A 16,038-nucleotide genomic window follows, 5' to 3' on the forward strand; every position below is an offset into this window, starting at 1 on the left:
ACACACACACACAGCGAGGGAGGGACACACACACAGCGAGGGAGGGACACACACACAAAGCGAGGGAGGGACACACACACACAGCGAGGGAGAGACACACACACGCAGCGAGGAAGGGACACACACACACACAGCGAGGGAGGGACACACGCACAGCGAGGGAGGGACACACACACACACAGCGAGGGAGGGACACACACACAGCGAGGGAGGGACACACACACACACAGCGAGGGAGGGACATACACACAGCGAGGGAGGGAAACACACACACACAGCGAGGGAGGGACACACAAACAGCGAGGGAGGGACACCCACACACAGCGAGGGAGGGACACACACACACGCAGCGAGGGAGGAACACACACACACAGCGAGGGAGGGACACGCACACACAGCGAGGGAGGGACACACACACACAGCGAGGGAGGGATACACACACACACAGCGAGGGAGGGACACATACACACAGCGAGGGAGGGACACACACACACAGCGAGGGACGGACACACACACACACAGCGAGGGAGGGACGCACACACAGCGAGGGAGGGAAACACACACACACGGCGAGGGAGGGACACACACACACAGCGAGGGAGGGACACACACACGCAGCGAGGGAGGGACACACACACACACAGCGAGGGAGGGACACACGCAGCGAGGGCGGGACACACACACACAGAGCGAGGGAGGGACACACAAACAGCGAGGGAGGGACACACACACAGCGATGGAGGGACACACACACAGCGAGGGAGGGACACACACACACACAGAGGGAGGGACACAAACACGCAGCGAGGGAGGGACACACACACGCAGCGAGGGAGTGACACACACACAGCGAGGGAGGGGCACACACACACAGCGAGGGAGGGACACACACACACAACGAGGGAGCGACACACACACGCAGCGAGGGAGGGACACACACACAGCGAGGGAGGGGCACACACACACAGCGAGGGAGGGACACACACACACAACGAGGGAGGGACACACACACGCAGCGAGGGAGGGACACACACACAGCGAGGGAGGGACACATACATGCACAGCGAGGGAGGGACATACACACAGCGAGGGAGGGACACACACACACACAGAGGGAGGGACACAAACACGCAGCGAGGGAGGGACACACACACGCAGCGAGGGAGTGACACACACACGCAGCGAGGGAGGGGCGCACACACACACGCAGCGAGGGAGGGACACACACACGCAGCGAGGGTGATACACGCACACACACACTGCGAGGGAGGGACACACACACACACGCAGCGAGGGAGGGACACACACACGCAGAGAGGGAGGGACACACACACACACAGCGAGGGAGTGACACACACAGCGAGGGAGTGACACACACACACACAGCGAGGGCGGGACACACACACGCATCGAGGGAGGGGCACACACACACAGCGAGGGAGGGAGACACACACACAGCGAGGGAGAGACACACACACGCAGCGAGGGAGGGACACACACACGCAGCGAGGGAGTGACACACACACGTAGCGAGGGAGAGACACACACACGCAGCGAGGGAGGGACACACACACACAGCGAGCGAGGGACACACACACGCAGCGAGGGAGGGACACCCACACACAGAGCGAGGGAGGGACACACACACACAGCGAGGGAGGGACACACACACAAAGCGAGGGAGGGACACACACACACACACACAGCGAGGGAGGGACACACACACAGCGAGGGAGGGACACACAAACAGCGAGTGAGGGACACACACACACAGCGAGGGAGGGACACACACACACAGCGAGGGAGGGACACACACACGCAGCGAAGGAGGGACACACACACGCAGCGAGGGAGGGACACACATACACACAGCGAGGGACGGACACACACACAGCGAGGGAGGGACACACGCACACAGCGAGGGAGGGACACGCGCACACAGCGAGTGAGGGACACACACATACAGCGAGGGAGGGACACACACACAGCGAGGGAGGGACACACACACACAGCGAGGGAGGGACACACACACACAGCGAGGGAGGGACTCAGACACAGCGAGGGAGGGACACACACACGCAGGGAGGGAGGGACACACACACACACAGCAAGGGAGGGACACACACACACAGCGAGGGAGGGACACACACACACAGCGAGGGAGGGACACACACACACAGCGAGGGAGGGACACACACAGAGCGAGGGAGGGACGCACATACACATCGAGGGAGGGACACACACACACGCAGCAAGGGACGGACACACACACACAGAGAGGGAGGGACACACACACACACACAGCGAGGGAGGGACACACACGCAGCGTGGGAGGGACACACACACACACAGCGAGGGAGTGACACACACAAACACAGCGAGGGAGGGACACACACATAGCGAGGGAGGGACACACACACACACAGCGAGGGAGGGACACACACACACAGCGAGGGAGGGACACACACACGCAGCGAGGAAGGGACACACACACAGCGAGGGAGGGACACACACACACAGCGAGGGAGGGACACACACACACACAGCGAGGGAGGGACACACAAACAGCGAGGGAGGGACACACACACACAGCGATGGAGGGACACACACACACAGCGAGGGAGGGACACACACACGCAGCGAGGGAGGGACACACACACACACAGCGAGGGAGGGACACACACACAGCGAGGGAGGGACACACACACACACAGCGAGGGAGGGACACACACACAGCGAGGGAGGGACACACACACACACAGCGAGCGAGGGACACACACACACAGCGAGGGAGGGACACACACACACAGCGAGGGAGGGACACACACACGCAGCGAGGGAGGGACACACACACACACAGCGAGGGAGGGACACACACACAGCGAGGGAGGGACACACACACACACAGCGAGGGAGGGACACACACACAGCGAGGGAGGGACACACACACACCCAGCGAGGGAGGGACACACACACACAGCGAGGGAGGGACACAAACACGCAGCGAGGGAGGAACACACACACACACGCAGCGAGAGAGTGACACACACACGCAGCGAGGCAGGGGCACGCACACACAGCGAGGGAGGGACACACACACAGCGAGGGAGGGACACACACAAACTCAACGAGGGCAGGACACACACACACATACACACACACACACACAGCGAGGGAGGGACACGCACACACACAGCGAGGGAGGGACACATACACAGCGAGGGAGTGGCACACACACACACAGCGAGGGAGGGACACACACACAGCGAGGGACGGACACACACACACACAGCGAGGGAGGGACACGCACACACACAGCGAGGGAGGGACACACACACAAAGAGCCAGGGAGGGACACAGACACACAGAGCCAGGGAGGGACACACGCACACACAGCGAGGGAGGGACACACACACACAGCGAGGGAGGGACACACACACAGCGAGGGAGGGACACGCACACACACAGCGAGGGAGGGACACACACACAAACACACAGGGAGAGAGGGACACGCACACACACAGCGAGGGAGGGACACACACACAAACACACAGTGAGGGAGGGACACGCACACACAAACACAGCGAGGGAGGGGCACACACACACACGCAGCGAGGGAGTGACACACACACGCAGCGAGGGAGGGGCACACACACACAGCGAGGGAGGGACACACACAAACTCAACGAGAGAAGGACACACACACACATACACACACACACACACACAGCGAGGGAGGGACACGCACACACACAGCGAGGGAGGGACACATACACAGCGAGGGAGTGGCACACACACACACACAGCGAGGGCGGGACACACACACGCATCGAGGGAGGGGCACACACACACAGCGAGGGAGGGAGACACACACACATCGAGGGAGAGACACACACACGCAGCGAGGGAGGGACACACACACACAGCGAGGGAGGGACACACACACACAGCGAGGGAGGGACACACACACACACAGCGAGGGAGGGACACACACACGCAGCGAGGGAGGGACACCCACACAAAGCGAGGGAGGGACACACACACACACACACAGCGAGGGAGGGACACACATACACAGCGAGGGAGGGACACACACACACGCAGCAAGGGACGGACACACACACACAGAGAGGGAGGGACACACACACACACAGAGCGAGGGAGGGACACACACGCAGCGTGGGAGGGACACACACACACACAGCGAGGGAGTGACACACACACACACACAGCGAGGGAGGGACACACACACACAGCGAGGGAGGGATACACACGCACACGCAGCGAGGGAGGGACACACACACACAGCGAGGGAGGGACACACACAGACGCAGCGAGGGATGGACACACACACACAACGAGTGAGGGACACACACACACACAAAGCGAGGGAGGGACACACACACACACAGCGAGGGAGGGACACACACATAGCGAGGGAGGGACACACACACACAGCGAGGGAGGGACACACACACACAGCGAGGGAGGGACACACACACGCAGCGAGGAAGGGACCCACACACACACAGCGAGGGAGGGACACACACACACAGCGAGGGAGGGACACACACACACACAGCGAGGGAGGGACACACACACAGCGAGGGAGGGACACACAAACAGCGAGGGAGGGACACACACACACAGCGATGGAGGGACACACACACACAGCGAGGGAGGGACACACACACGCAGCGAGGGAGGGACACACACACAGACAGCGAGGGAGGGACACACACACAGCGAGGTAGTGACACACACACACACAGCGAGGGAGGGACACACACACAGCGAGGGAGGGACACACACACACAAAGCGAGGGAGGGACACACACACACACAGCGAGGGAGGGACACACACATAGCGAGGGAGGGACACACACACACAGCGAGGGAGGGACACACACACACAGCGAGGGAGGGACACACACACGCAGCGAGGAAGGGACCCACACACACACAGCGAGGGAGGGACACACACACACAGCGAGGGAGGGACACACACACACACAGCGAGGGAGGGACACACACACAGCGAGGGAGGGACACACAAACAGAGAGGGAGGGACACACACACACAGCGATGGAGGGACACACACACACAGCGAGGGAGGGACACACACACGCAGCGAGGGAGGGACACACACACAGCGAGGGAGGGACACACACACACACAGCGAGGGAGGGACACACACACACAGCGAGGGAGGGACACACACACACAGCGAGGGACGGACACACACACGCAGCGAGGGAGGGACACACACACACACACAGCGAGGGAGGGACACACACACAGCGAGGGAGGGACACACACACACACAGCGAGGGAGGGACACACACACAGCGAGGGAGGGACACACACACACACAGCGAGGGAGGGACACACACACACAGCGAGGGAGGGACACAAACACGCAGCGAGGGAGGAACACACACACACACGCAGCGAGGGAGTGACACACACACGCAGCGAGGGAGGGGCACACACACACAGCGAGGGAGGGACACACACACAGCGAGGGAGGGACACACACAAACTCAACGAGGGAAGGACACACACACCCCTACACACACACACAGCGAGGGAGGGACACGCACACACACAGCGAGGGAGGGACACATACACAGCGAGGGAGTGGCACACACACACACAGCGAGGGAGGGACACAAACACACACATGGAGGGAGGGACACACACACAAAGCGAGGGAGGGACACCCACACACACAGCGAGGGAGGGACACACACACACACAGCGAGGGAGGGTCACACACACAGCGAGGGACGGACACACACACACACACAGCGAGGGAGGGACACGCGCACACACAGCGAGGGAGGGACACACACACAAAGAGTCAGGGAGGGACACAGACACACAGAGCCAGGGAGGGGCACACGCACACACAGCGAGGGAGGGACACACACACACAGAGAGGGAGGGACACACACACACAGCGAGGGAGGGACACACACACAGCGAGTGAGGGGCACACACACACACACAGCGAAGGAGGGACACACACACAGCGAGGGAGGGACACACACTCACAGCGAGGGAGGGACACACACACACAGCGAGGGAGGGACACACACACAGCGAGGGAGGGGCACACACACAGTGAGGGACGGACAAACACACACACAGCGAGGGAGGGACACACACACACACAGCGAGGGAGGGACACACACACAGCGAGGGAGGGGCACACACACACAGCGAGGGAGGGACACACACACACAGCGAGGGAGGGACACACACACGCAGCGAGGGAGGGACACACACACAGCGAGGGAGTGACACACACACACACAGCGAGGGAGGGACATACACACAGCGAGGGAGGGACACACACACACACAGCGAGGGAGGGACACACACACACACAGAGGGAGGGACACAAACACGCAGCGAGGGAGGGACACACACACGCAGCGAGGGAGTGACACACACACGCAGCGAGGGAGGGGCGCACACACACACGCAGCGAGGGAGGGACACACACACGCAGCGAGGGAGATACACGCACACACACACTGCGAGGGAGGGACACACACACACACGCAGCGAGGGAGGGACACACACACGCAGAGAGGGAGGGACACACACACACACAGCGAGGGAGTGACACACACAGCGAGGGAGTGACACACACACACACAGCGAGGGCGGGACACACACACGCATCGAGGGAGGGGCACACACACACAGCGAGGGAGGGAGACACACACACAGCGAGGGAGAGACACACACACGCAGCGAGGGAGGGACACACACACGCAGCGAGGGAGTGACACACACACGCAGCGAGGGAGAGACACACACACGCAGCGAGGGAGGGACACACACACACAGCGAGGGAGGGACACACACACGCAGCGAGGGAGGGACACCCACACACAGAGCGAGGGAGGGACACACACACACAGCGAGGGAGGGACACACACACAAAGCGAGGGAGGGACACACACACACACACAGCGAGGGAGGGACACACACACAGCGAGGGAGGGACACACAAACAGCGAGTGAGGGACACACACACAGCGAGGGAGGGACACACACACACAGCGAGGGAGGGACACACACACGCAGCGAAGGAGGGACACACACACGCAGCGAGGGAGGGACACACATACACACAGCGAGGGACGGACACACACACAGCGAGGGAGGGACACACGCACACAGCGAGGGAGGGACACGCGCACACAGCGAGTGAGGGACACACACATACAGCGAGGGAGGGACACACACACAGCGAGGGAGGGACACACACACACAGCGAGGGAGGGACACACACACACAGCGAGGGAGGGACTCACACACAGCGAGGGAGGGACACACACACGCAGGGAGGGAGGGACACACACACACACAGCAAGGGAGGGACACACACACACAGCGAGGGAGGGACACACACACACAGCGAGGGAGGGACACACACAGAGCGAGGGAGGGACGCACATACACATCGAGGGAGGGACACACACACACGCAGCAAGGGACGGACACACACACACAGAGAGGGAGGGACACACACACACACACAGCGAGGGAGGGACACACACGCAGCGTGGGAAGGACACACACACACACAGCGAGGGAGTGACACACACAAACACACAGCGAGGGAGGGACTCACACACACAGCGAGGGAGGGATACACACACACACGCAGCGAGGGAGGGACACACACACAGCGAGGGAGGGACACACACAGACGCAGCGCGGGATGGACACACACACACAGCGAGTGAGGGACACACAGACACACAAAGCGAGGGAGGGACACACACACACACACAGCGAGGGAGGGACACACACATAGCGAGGGAGGGACACACACACACACAGCGAGGGAGGGACACACACACACAGCGAGGGAGGGACACACACACGCAGCGAGGAAGGGACACACACACAGCGAGGGAGGGACACACACACACAGCGAGGGAGGGACACACACACACAGAGCGAGGGAGGGACACACACACAGCGAGGGAGGGACACACAAACAGCGAGGGAGGGACACACACACACAGCGATGGAGGGACACACACACACAGCGAGGGAGGGACACACACACGCAGCGAGGGAGGGACACACACACACACAGCGAGGGAGGGACACACACACAGGGAGGGTGGGACACACACACACACAGCGAGGGAGGGACACACACACAGCGAGGGAGGGACACACACACACACAGCGAGGGAGGGACACACACACACAGCGAGGGAGGGACACACACACACAGCGAGGGAGGGACACACACACGCAGCGAGGGAGGGACACACACACACACAGCGAGGGAGGGACACACACACAGCGAGGGAGGGACACACACACACACAGCGAGGGAGGGACACACACACAGCGAGGGAGGGACACACACACACACAGCGAGGGAGGGACACACACACACAGCGAGGGAGGGACACAAACACGCAGCGAGGGAGGAACACACACACACACGCAGCGAGGGAGTGACACACACACGCAGCGAGTGAGGGGCACACACACACAGCGAGGGAGGGACACACACACAGCGAGGGAGGGACACACACAAACTCAACGAGGGCAGGACACACACACACATACACACACACACACACAGCGAGGGAGGGACACGCACACACACAGCGAGGGAGGGACACATACACAGCGAGGGAGTGGCACACACACACACAGCGAGGGAGGGACACACACACAGCGAGGGACGGACACACACACACACAGCGAGGGAGGGACACGCACACACACAGCGAGGGAGGGACACACACACAAAGAGCCAGGGAGGGACACAGACACACAGAGCCAGGGAGGGACACACGCACACACAGCGAGGGAGGGACACACACACACAGCGAGGGAGGGACACACACACAGCGAGGGAGGGACACGCACACACACAGCGAGGTAGGGACACACACACAAACACACAGGGAGAGAGGGACACGCACACACACAGCGAGGGAGGGACACACACACAAACACACAGTGAGGGAGGGACACGCACACACAAACACAGCGAGGGAGGGGCACACACACACACGCAGCGAGGGAGTGACACACACACGCAGCGAGGGAGGGGCACACACACACAGCGAGGGAGGGACACACACAAACTCAACGAGGGAAGGACACACACACACATACACACACACACACACACAGCGAGGGAGGGACACGCACACACACAGCGAGGGAGGGACACATACACAGCGAGGGAGTGGCACACACACACACACAGCGAGGGCGGGACACACACACGCATCGAGGGAGGGGCACACACACACAGCGAGGGAGGGAGACACACACACAGCGAGGGAGAGACACACACACGCAGCGAGGGAGGGACACACACACACACAGCGAGGGAGGGACACACACACGCAGCGAGGCAGGGACACCCACACACAGAGCGAGGGAGGGACACACACACACAGCGAGGGAGGGACACACACACACACAGCGAGGGAGGGACACACACACGCAGCGAGGGAGGGACACACACACACACAGCGAGGGAGGGACACACACACACAGCGAGGGAGGGACACCCACACACAGAGCGAGGGAGGGACACACACACACAGCGAGGGAGGGACACACACACAAAGCGAGGGAGGGACACACACACACACACACAGCGAGGGAGGGACACACATACACAGCGAGGGAGGGACACACACACACGCAGCAAGGGACGGACACACACACACAGAGAGGGAGGGACACACACACACACAGAGCGAGGGAGGGACACACACGCAGCGTGGGAGGGACACACACACACACAGCGAGGGAGTGACACACACACACACACAGCGAGGGAGGGACACACACACACAGCGAGGGAGGGATACACACGCACACGCAGCGAGGGAGGGACACACACACACAGCGAGGGAGGGACACACACAGACGCAGCGAGGGATGGACACACACACACAACGAGTGAGGGACACACACACACACAAAGCGAGGGAGGGACACACACACACACAGCGAGGGAGGGACACACACATAGCGAGGGAGGGACACACACACACAGCGAGGGAGGGACACACACACACAGCGAGGGAGGGACACACACACGCAGCGAGGAAGGGACCCACACACACACAGCGAGGGAGGGACACACACACACAGCGAGGGAGGGACACACACACACACAGCGAGGGAGGGACACACACACAGCGAGGGAGGGACACACAAACAGCGAGGGAGGGACACACACACACAGCGATGGAGGGACACACACACACAGCGAGGGAGGGACACACACACGCAGCGAGGGAGGGACACACACACAGACAGCGAGGGAGGGACACACACACAGCGAGGTAGGGACACACACACACACAGCGAGGGAGGGACACACACACAGCGAGGGAGGGACACACACACACAAAGCGAGGGAGGGACACACACACACACAGCGAGGGAGGGACACACACATAGCGAGGGAGGGACACACACACACAGCGAGGGAGGGACACACACACACAGCGAGGGAGGGACACACACACGCAGCGAGGAAGGGACCCACACACACACAGCGAGGGAGGGACACACACACACAGCGAGGGAGGGACACACACACACACAGCGAGGGAGGGACACACACACAGCGAGGGAGGGACACACAAACAGCGAGGGAGGGACACACACACACAGCGATGGAGGGACACACACACATAGCGAGGGAGGGACACACACACGCAGCGAGGGAGGGACACACACACAGACAGCGAGGGAGGGACACACTCACAGCGAGGTAGGGACACACACACACACAGCGAGGGAGGGACACACACACAGCGAGGGAGGGACACACACACACACAGCGAGGGAGGGACACACACACACAGCGAGGGAGGGACACACACACACAGCGAGGGACGGACACACACACGCAGCGAGGGAGGGACACACACACACACACAGCGAGGGAGGGACACACACACAGCGAGGGAGGGACACACACACACACAGCGAGGGAGGGACACACACACAGCGAGGGAGGGACACACACACACACAGCGAGGGAGGGACACACACACACAGCGAGGGAGGGACACAAACACGCAGCGAGGGAGGAACACACACACACACGCAGCGAGGGAGTGACACACATACGCAGCGAGGGAGGGGCACACACACACAGCGAGGGAGGGACACACACACAGCGAGGGAGGGACACACACAAACTCAACGAGGGAAGGACACACACACCCCTACACACACACACAGCGAGGGAGGGACACGCACACACACAGCGAGGGAGGGACACATACACAGCGAGGGAGTGGCACACACACACACACACAGCGAGGGAGGGACACAAACACACACATGGAGGGAGGGACACACACACACAGCGAGGGAGGGACACCCACACACACAGCGAGGGAGGGACACACACACACACAGCGAGGGAGGGTCACACACACAGCGAGGGACGGACACACACACACACACAGCGAGGGAGGGACACGCGCACACACAGCGAGGGAGGGACACACACACAAAGAGCCAGGGAGGGACACAGACACACAGAGCCAGGGAGGGGCACACGCACACACAGCGAGGGAGGGACACACACACACAGAGAGGGAGGGACACACACACAGCGAGGGAGGGACACGCACACACACAGCGAGGGAGGGACACACACACAATCACACAGGGAGAGAGGGAAACGCACACACACAGCGAGGGAGGGGCACACACACAAACACACAGTGAGGGAGGGACACGCACACACAAACACAGCGAGGGAGGGGCACACACACACACGCAGCGAGGGAGTGACACACACACGCAGCGAGGGAGGGGCACACACACACAGCGAGGGAGGGACACACACACAGCGAGGGAGGGACACACACAAACCCAACGAGGGAAGGACACACACACACATACACACACACACACACACACACAGCGAGGGAGGGACACGCACACACACAGCGAGGGAGGGACACATACACAGCGAGGGAGTGGCACACACACACACACACACAGCGAGGGAGGGACACACACACACACAGCGAGGGAGGGACACACACACAGCGAGGGACGGACACACACACACAGCGAGGGAGGGACACACACACAGCGAGGGAGGGACACACACACACACAGCGAGGGACGTACACACACACAAACAGCGAGGGAGGGGCACGCACACACACAGCGAGGGAGGGACACACACACAAAGAGCCAGGGAGGGACACACACACACAGAGCCAGGGAGGGACATACGCACACACAGCGAGGGAGGGACACACACACAGCGAGGGAGGGACACACACACAGCGAGGGAGGGACACGCACACACACAGCGAGGGAGGGACACACACACAAACACACAGGGAGAGAGGGACACGCACACACACAGCGAGGGAGGGACAAACACACACACACACACACAGTGAGGGATGGACACGCACACACAAACAGAGCGAGGGAGGGGCACACACACTCACAGCGAGGGAGACACACACACACACACATAGCCTGGAGGGTCACACGCACACAGAGCGAGGGAGGGACACACACAAACACTCACAGCGAGGAAGGGACACACACACTCACAGCGAGGGAGAGACACGCACACTCACAGCGAGGGAGACACACACACACACACACACATAGTCAGGGAAGGACACACACACACAGTGAGGGAGGGACACACACACACACACTCACACAGCGAGGGAGGGTCACACACACACAGCGAGAGAGGCACACACACACACACACACTCACACACAGACACAGCGAGGGAGGGAAACACACACACACACACACACACAGCGAGGGAGACACACACACAGCGAGGGAGGGACACACAAACAGCGAGGGAGGGACACACACACACAGCGAGGGAGGGACACACACACACAGCGAGGGAGGGACACACACACGCAGCGAGGGAGGGACACACACACACACACAGCGAGGGAGGGACACACACACAGCGAGGGAGGGACACACACACACACACACAGCGAGGGAGGGACACACACACAGCGAGGGAGGGACACACACACACCCAGCGAAGGAGAGACACACGCACACACAGCGAGGGAGGGACACAAACACGCAGCGAGGGAGGAACACACACACACACGCAGCGAGGGAGTGACACACACACGCAGCGAGGGAGGGGCACACACACACAGCGAGGGAGGGACACACACACAGCGAGGGAGGGACACACACAAACTCAACGAGGGCAGGACACACACACACAGCGAGGGAGGGACACACACACGCAGCGAGGGAGTGACACACACACGCAGCGAGGGAGGGGCACACACACACAGCGAGGGAGGGACACACACACGCAGCGAGGGAGGGACACACACACACACAGCGAGGGAGGGACAAACACACAGCGAGGGAGGGACACACACACACACAGCGAGGGAGGGACACACACACAGCGAGGGAGGGACACACACACACACAGCGAGGGAGGGACACACACACACAGCGAGGGAGGGACACAAACACGCAGCGAGGGAGGAACACACACACACACGCAGCGAGGGAGTGACACACACACGCAGCGAGGGAGGGGCACACACACACAGCGAGGGAGGGACACACACACAGCGAGGGAGGGACACACACAAACTCAACGAGGGAAGGACACACACTCATACACACGCACACACACAGCGAGGGAGGGACACGCACACACACAGCGAGGGAGGGACACATACACAGCGAGGGAGGGACACACACACACACACAGCGAGGGAGGGACACACACACAGCGAGGGAGGGACACACACACACACACAGCGAGGGAGGGACACACACACAGCGAGGGAGGGACACACGCACACACAGCGAGGGAGGGACACAAACACGCAGCGAGGGAGGAACACACACACTCACGCAGCGAGGGAGTGACACACACACGCAGCGAGGGAGGGGCACACACACACAGCAAGGGAGGGACACACATACAGCGAGGGAGGGACACACACAAACTCAACGAGGGAAGGACACACACACCCCTACACACACACACACACAGCGAGGGAGGGACACGCACACACACAGCGAGGGAGGGACACACACACACACACACACAGCGAGGGAGGGACACACACACAAAGAGCCAGGGAGGGACACACACACACAGTGCCAGGGAGGGACATACGCACACACAGCGAGGGAGGGACACACACACAGCGAGGGAGGGACACACACACAGCGAGGGAGGGACACGCACACACACAGCGAGGGAGGGACACACACACAGCGAGGGAGGGACACACACACACACAGCGAGGGAGGGACACACACACACACAGCGAGGGAGGGACTCACACACAGCGAGGGAGGGACACACACACGCAGGGAGGGAGGGACACACACACAGCAAGGGAGGGACACACACACACAGCGAGGGTGGGACACACACACACAGCGAGGGAGGGACACACACACACAGCGAGGGAGGGACACACACTCACAGCGTGGGAGGGACACACACAGAGCGAGGGAGGGACGCACATACACAGCGAGGGAGGGACACACACACACGCAGCAAGGGACGGACACACACACACAGAGAGGGAGGGACACACACACACACACAGCGAGGGAGGGACACACACGCAGCGTGGGAGGGACACACACACACACACAGCGAGGGAGTGACACACACACACAGCGAGGGAGGGACACACACACACAGCGAGGGAGGGATACACACACACACGCAGCGAAGGAGGGACACACACACACAGCGAGGGAGGGACACACACAGACGCAGCGAAGGAGGGACACACACACACAGCGAGTGAGGGACACACACACACAAAGCGAGGGAGGGACACACACACACACAACGAGGGAGGGACACACACATAGCGAGGGAGGGACACACACACACAGCGAGGGAGGGACTTACACACACAGCGAGGGAGGGACACACACACGCAGCGAGGAAGGGACACACACACACACACAGCGAGGGAGGGACACACACACACACAGCGAGGGAGGGACACACACACAGCGAGGGAGGGACACACACACAGCGAGGGAGGGCCACACAAACAGCGAGGGAGGGACACACACACACAGCGATGGAGGGACACACACACACAGCGAGGGAGGGACACACACACGCAGCGAGGGAGGGACACAAACACACACAGCGAGGGAGGGACACACACACAGCGAGGGAGGGACACACACACACACAGCGAGGGAGGGACACACACACAGCGAGGGAGGGACACACACACAGCGAGGGAGGGACACACACAAACTCAACGAGGGAAGGACACACACACCCGTACACACACACACACACACAGCGAGGGAGGGACACGCACACACACAGCGAGGGAGGGACACATACACAGTGAGGGAGTGACACACACACACACACACACAGCGAGGGAGGGACACACACACAAAGAGCCAGGGAGGGACACACACACACAGTGCCAGGGAGGGACATACGCACACACAGCGAGGGAGGGACACACACACACCGAGGGAGGGACACACACACAGCGAGGGAGGGACACGCACACACACAGCGAGGGAGGGACACACACACAGCGAGGGAGGGACACACACACACACAGCGAGGGAGGGACACACACACACACAGCGAGGGAGGGACTCACACACAGCGAGGGAGGGACACACACACGCAGGGAGGGAGGGACACACACACAGCAAGGGAGGGACACACACACACAGCGAGGGTGGGACACACACACACAGCGAGTGAGGGACACACACACACAGCGAGGGAGGGACACACACACACAGCGAGGGAGGGACACACACTCACAGCGTGGGAGGGACACACACAGAGCGAGGGAGGGAAGCACATACACAGCGAGGGAGGGACACACACACGCAGCAAGGACGGACACACACACACAGAGAGGGAGGGACACACACACACACACATCGAGGGAGGGAAACACACGCAGCGTGGGAGGGACACACACACACACACAGCGAGGGAG

The sequence above is a fragment of the Chiloscyllium plagiosum genome, unplaced genomic scaffold, assembly GCF_037043375.1.
Source record: "Chiloscyllium plagiosum isolate Xiang-an unplaced genomic scaffold, Cpla_swu_hap1 HiC_scaffold_39, whole genome shotgun sequence".
In the NCBI taxonomy this organism is placed as follows: Eukaryota; Metazoa; Chordata; class Chondrichthyes; order Orectolobiformes; family Hemiscylliidae; genus Chiloscyllium; species Chiloscyllium plagiosum.